This window comes from Haliaeetus leucocephalus, unplaced genomic scaffold (genome assembly GCF_000737465.1).
Source record: "Haliaeetus leucocephalus isolate CR32 unplaced genomic scaffold, Haliaeetus_leucocephalus-4.0 Scaffold741, whole genome shotgun sequence".
In the NCBI taxonomy this organism is placed as follows: Eukaryota; Metazoa; Chordata; class Aves; order Accipitriformes; family Accipitridae; genus Haliaeetus; species Haliaeetus leucocephalus.
Genome location: NW_010973177.1, coordinates 267,017 through 273,831, shown reverse-complemented (window position 1 = coordinate 273,831; position 6,815 = coordinate 267,017).

Genomic DNA, 6,815 nt, shown 5'->3' with positions numbered 1-6,815 from the left:
GGGGCGTGCTGCGGAACGGGCCGAGCCGGCCGGGGAGCCGCATGCCGCCGCGGCCCGCCCCCGGGGGGGCTCTCCGCACGGGCTGGAGGCCTGGGCCGAGCCCGCTCCCGTCCTCCTCCTCCTCCTTCTCCTCCTCCTCCTCCGGGAGGCTGGGACTTGTAGTGCTGCGAACTACAGCTCCCACAATGCACGGCAGGGCTCGGCTCGGGCAGAGGGGTCGAAGCAACTTGTGTCATCGGTGGATGTACACGCGTATAGACCGATATACGGGGCTTGGCGGGGATGGAGGGGTTGAGGCTTTCCCCTAAAGCGCAGAGGGAGGGGAAATGTTCCACCTGGAGGTGCGGGGGGAAGCCCTTGCACGGTGGCAGGCGGTGCGGTGAGCTCGGGGGGGTTACTTCAGCTCCGCCTGGGCTCCCAGGGGGGTTAAGAGCCTTTCCGGGACTTTGACTCAAAACTTCGGAGCACGGTCTCGCTGGGAAGTTTTGATGCGTGTTGTGGGGGGGTTCAGGACTGGCGAGGCAGAGCCTGCCACGGCTGGGGCTCCACAAGTCGGAACGTGGATGTGCCCAAAGACGCCGGCCCTTGGAGCGTGCGGTTATCAACCAGCACTCACTCGTCCTTACCCCAGCCTGCAGCAGGGTCAGGATAAAACCCGACGGAGGTTTTCCGTCAGGGAGCACACAGAGCCTTTTTGTTGTTGTTGTTGTTGTTCCCCTCCATCCTGGGTTGGCATCTGCTGAAACCGTTTCTGAAAAATTGGTATTGGAGAGGCAGGTCAACCTTCAAGTACCTCCACACCAGCATTTTGAGTCCTGGGAGCCACATTAAGACCATGCACCGGCATCTCGGTTTCTCTCCAGGCTGCAATCCCACCAAGATGGATGAGAATTGCAGATATTTACCCCTTACTACTCACTCCAAGGTCAGACCACAATGCACAGAGAATAATCTTTTTTTTTTATTATGTGCACAACAGGAAAGCCGCTGTTGGCTTTTTTTTTTTAATTCTGTGCATGACTGACTTGCTTTGTTGCCAACCTCTCGTGATTCTGCTGTGATTTTTAAGGGCTAGAAACGTTTCCTTTTGTTTTCCCAGTGTCGGCACACCAGTCTTTGAACAATGGGGTGGTATTTCAACAAAGACTCTATTATCATTACCCAGGCTTATCTCAGTGCAGTAAGGCCTTACCTTTCTGCACAGAGCAGGTGACTTGCTATTAAGAGCGGCACGTGATTGCTGTACAGTCGCCCGGTGTTTTCTGCTAGCTGGCAACGATCTTTCCTGCAAGTTACACATTTTAAAGTGTAAATATGCACATCTAGTGGGATATAGATTTCGGAAAGATTCAGACCTAAGTACTGTGTTCTTCCATGATGCATTAATGGTAGAACTGAAGGAGCAGCTGACAGGGTTTGGGGTTATTCTGTTCAGTATCCTAAATGTTTGACTGCTGCCTGCAACAAAAAAACAGTCATTGGGGTTTTACACTGATCCAGGAAGCCCATCCTTACATGTGGACATCATCTCTCAAATCCCACTGGAGCAGGGAGTGTTAGCCCCGAAGTTAACTATGGGGTGATAAACCTGTTTGTATCCTCACAGCAATGGCTGATGGCTTTCTGCCTGGAGGAACACAAACGTTTCCACTTATAGATAATGGGGCTTTCTGTTAGCAATTTATTGGAATGTGCCGGTGAGTTTCAGTGAATGCAGGAAAATCCTTCACTGATGGTGTGCTGAGCCTTGCTTATGCACAAAAAGGTGGCGTCGGACATTTTAGAAATTGATTTTCTTTAAGTTTCAGCAACAACCAGCTCTGCAAACAGCTCAAAGTCCTTTTGTACAAGCCTGTGTTTGTCCCATGTCAAAGCCTCTCCGGGAGCCAACTCTCATCCTTCTCTGCTTCAGTACAGAGGGAGGTGTTTGAAACTGCTTTGTTTGAACAGACATTTTGCTTGTCGAACAGGGCGGTAACTGCGAGGTGTTACCCCGAGCTAGGTGCCACACTGATGAATGGAGTAGCCTGGGCCATCAGGCTGGTAAGGGTGGCTGCATGACTATGGGAGCTGGATTCTGCATCTGAGGCTGAAATTACATGTTAGGAAATTACACGGTAGCTGAGATAACAGCTTGCTGTTGACAAAAAGGGAAGATCCTGCTCTTTACTCCCTTCACCCACCATACACTCTCAAGCCAGGTACAGAGTTTATGCTGGCTCTGGCATTCCTGTGCCCCTGTGCATATTCACCTTGCCACACAGGCAAAAAAAAAAGCAGTTTCTTCTTGCCTCTTCTTGCTGTTTTTTCTGATATGTAAAGCAACGAACAAAATCAAGGTCAGCTTTCCTTGACCTTTCCTGATGAAGGCAGCAAGATTGATCAGCTGGGAGTGGGAAAGCTGTAGGACCATCTTCTGTGGCAGATTTAGCCCAGCTTAAACCTGTTGGAAAAGTGCACGCTAACTTGAGTGAAATCCTAGTGAAGGCACAGCAGCCTCTGGGCGTCGGGTGTGTTTATCCAATTATCTGTATGTCCCTGTCATTTGGTAAGGCATGAAACAACTAAAAACCAACAAGACCTATGAAAGTAAAACTTCACCAACGCACTGGGGAAACCAAGTGGAAGATGGAGCATTTCTAACTCATCTTTCCAGGTAAACGCTCTCTCTGGTTGGCAGTGGCTCTCCAAGCCTGTCATGTTCCAGCAATTACATTCTTGTTACCTAATTTTTTTATCCTGCAAACTCCAGTTCAGTGACGTTTCTTCTGAATAACACCTGCTTCACTGCTTGTCTCTGGTTTGATCTGTTGGATGAAGAATTGCTTGGTTTTATTCTGCTTGTGAAAAGACATCAGCAGGGATGCTGGTATACTAATTGCAACATATGCAGCTTTTTGATGGTCTGAATTCTCCTGGGGGAATAGGCAGGCTATAAATGATCATTTTACAGGGGACTACGACTGGCCCTTGGTACAGGGAAGCCACGAGGTGGCACGCTGGGCTTTTGCCGGTGCGCCTTGCCTCTCTGAGAGCACGTTATTCAAGAAAAGCAGGCAGATCTTTAGCAGTGTTACGTAAAACACCATTCCTATTAACATCCATCCATCCTGCAAGAACAGGCTTTGATTTCCACATAAATGGCTGGTCAAATTTAAAGTTATTGTCATATGATTGAAATAGATCTCTTATGTCAGTCAGTCAAAACAGAATGGAGAATGAGTCATGCTTTGCAAAAAGCAGGAAGTTTGGTTTTGTTGGCACAAATTTTTAATACAGAGAGAAAATTACACGGCTGTATTGCAGTGTTTGTCTTAGGGATTTGTGAATAACATTGTCCATGCCTTAGAGAATGTTTCCAAAACAGAAAAGTAAAAGCTTTTAGATAATGATAGTTATTCCTTATGCCTCGGTGGTAAGGCATCTAGGAGGAGCCTAGAAGAAAAAGCGTACTCTCGTGCAAACTGTTAGAGCCCTCCTAAAATAAAAGGCTACAATTGGAAGACTGCTGATCTGGGGCAGGGGGTGGGAGGAAATAGAAGAAAATGAGGTAATACTCATGGGTGTGATAGGAGTACTTGCACAAGGCTGTTACTGCTTTGCCTTAAGCGTAATACACCTTCGTGAACCAGCACAAAGGTAGAAGTGCAAGTCTACTTGTGAAGTATTCTGATATTCTGAAACTTGCTGGGGTCTGTGGTCTCTAAGCCCCTTGAATAACTAGTGGGACAAGAGATAAGTTACTGTAAAAACCATGGCACAGAACTAGTTTTTCTGCATGGTCTATAAATATAATGGAGTTTAAAATTTAAATACATTAGAGTTACCCTTCAACATGACTGTTCAAAACATCGCTATGCAAGAAAGATTAATTTAATGGGAACAGGTGCAGGGGAGGGCTAGTGAGATGAACGGGGGGAGCAGAGAGCTAAAAGTGTAAGGGAAGAATAAAAGCCTTTGGCTTGGTTTGCCTAGCAAAACAGAAGGAATTTGATTACTCTTTATAAACATATGAAAGGCTAGACACTCAAGAGAGAGGAGTTATCTAAATAAAGAAAATATTAGCACAAGACCATATGGGTACAATAATAAAATGTCATTTAAGTTACTAAAAGTGACATGAGCCATTTGGCATGTGGCACAAGGTAAACTCTTTCGGACTTTGTTATAATGAAGTAAGTTAAAAAAACGCCCAAACCTCTGGACTGCAATTCAGTGGTTGTCTGGGGAGCAGTGTGCATGACCTGACTTTGCATACATCTGGTGCTTTAAAAGAGCCGTATTTCCAACTCATCAGAAAATAAGAGTGCAAGCAGGAAGAAAAATTTAGGTAGAAGTCTAAAAATGACAAATACAAGCTCTTTAAAAACAGCTCACTGAGCGAGCAAAGAGCCACAATTTCAAAATCATGAGAGAAAATACATTGACAATTGCTGGTTTACTAGTGGACTGGAGAGAGTGATTAAAAATGGAAAATAAGTAGCCAAAATGGGGAAAGCGGGAAATAAAAAAGTGTTGGTATAAATAAGAAGTTATGAGAAGCAGAGTAGTTATTGGAAGTGAAGCACATCAAAGGAAATCCATAGCTGGCAAGGCTAAATCCCAGAAAACCCTAGTAATGCTACAGGCCCATTACTAGATGGACATGATTAAAATGTCAATAATGATGCAGAAGTGTTCATTGAACATTTATGATCTATGTTTGTAAAGAAGCAGGAAGATATGTGGGTGGATTACTTAACAGTGATGTGATAAATTTCAGTCCATTAGTAACCAATGGAGCTCTTGTCTTCTAGGATAACTGTGGCCTAGTAGCTCTGAAAAAGCTGGCTGCGGACACCCCTTGTCTGTTGACAGTCATCTTTGGTAAACCTTGATATATTAGGGCAATCCTAGAAAGCTAAAAAAGTGCCAGGTTGGTATCTGTCTTCAGAAACGACAGTTGTATCATATGTAGTAAATGTAGATGTAAGAACAGTTCCTGGATAAGGACCACAGAAAGTTTGTATGTGACTCAGATTAAAGAATTAGTAATGCCAGTCAGAGGTCAAATAGAAATCTCATTTCATGCTTCAAGAAGACAACAAATAATTCAATTTCCTCTGGAAGGTGTAATAAACTTTTTAAAGGATTTTTACTTAGAATGGCACAATATTTTAATTAAAAAAACAGGGTAATAAAGAATCAGTTAAGAGTATATTAAACACTGGCCACATAGATTATTTTTTTTTTAGAACTGGCTATGAATCATTACTGAATAAGGCTACTTCTAATGGGATCCCTCCAGGATCATGTATGCTATAATACGCATGTCCATAATCAATATTTTCATTAGTCATCTGGAAGTAAATACAAAATCACTCCTAATACAATTTGCAGATGACATCTGCATCAGCAGGGTGGTACAATCAGGATGACAAGGGCCATTGTTCAAAACATGGCAAACTCGGTCTGGATAAAGGGACTGCCACATAAGACAGTCAAATGCAAAGCCGCGCATCTCAGGTATGCGTATGTATGTGGAGGAAGAAAAGCATCATGCTGTGTGCTCTCTAATGGCCTACAGTCAGTCTTTGGAGGCACACCTAGGGATATACTAGAGCCTTTTCTAGCCCTGGATACAGATGAACACAGCACCCTAATCTCCATATTCTGAAATGGAATACTGGGGAAAAAAAAGGAAAAGGGGAGGGACAGAGAACTGTAATTTAAGGGCTGGGGAGATGCCAGAATTGAAGAGTTTGTAACTAATTTGCTTTGTTACCAAGAAGATAAAAGGTGTGGCTTCGTAACTACATACCTACCACTACAGGGATCAACACTGACACAAAAAGACTCATGGTAGCAGCACAAGTCACGGCATGATCGATTGCAGGCCATGGGCATGCAGTTGGTGTGGGCAACAGCCTGCCTCGGAGATGGGAGCTGAGGGAGCTGCCCCTCCTGCTCTCCAGAGCAAAGGAGAGAATGGTAACTGCTGGAAGGGGTGGAAAAACGGCCCCTGAAGGATGCAGAGGTGTTACCCGCTTGATCATCAAAATCCGTGAATACATGAAGGAAACATGAGTCGTATGTACCACAGATGGCCGGCGAGGCCGTGGCGACACTTGGCCAACACGCTGAGGCAGCCGTTCTTGGGCCTGCCGGTCCCCACGTTGTGTCAGGTGCGTACCGACCCCGCCAAGCTCGTCCACCAGAGCCAGGCCAGCCGGGGCAGCCATTAACTGGGGAACGAGCTCCTGAGGGGAGCGGTTGATCCCGCCATGCCCTTTCCTGAAGCAGACAGGGCCCTCGGCCGGACAAGGTGCCCGAGGCAATCTAAACCGCCGACCTCGGGAAGGGGATGACGGCTACGGGCACCTCAGTGGAGCCTCTATGCGTTGGTGCGGGTATCGAGCAACGTATGGGGGCCCTCGCCGGGGCCGGCCGTTCCCTCAGCCCGCCCGGGGGGACACGGCAGGGCCGGGCGCCCTCCGCCGTTCCCGCCCGACGAGTCCATTCCGCCCCGGAGGGGGCCTTTACCCGCCCCCCGTCCCGCGCCCCCGGTGGTGCGCGCCGCTGGCCCCGCCCTGCCGACACGGGGGAACAGCCACGTCTCCAGCCCGGCGGAGGGCCGGCCGGGAAGGGGCGGGGCCGCACCGCCCGGCGCTCCAGTCAGCAGCACGTGTGGCGCGGCGGCTCCGCCAATCCCAGAGCAGGTCGGTGAATCATGCGCTTTCGACTGGTCGGAGCAGCGGGTAGAGGGGAGGGGGAGAGAGCGGCGCGACTCCGATTGGCCCGGCGGCCGGGTTGACCAACACCGCTCCCACCCTCCC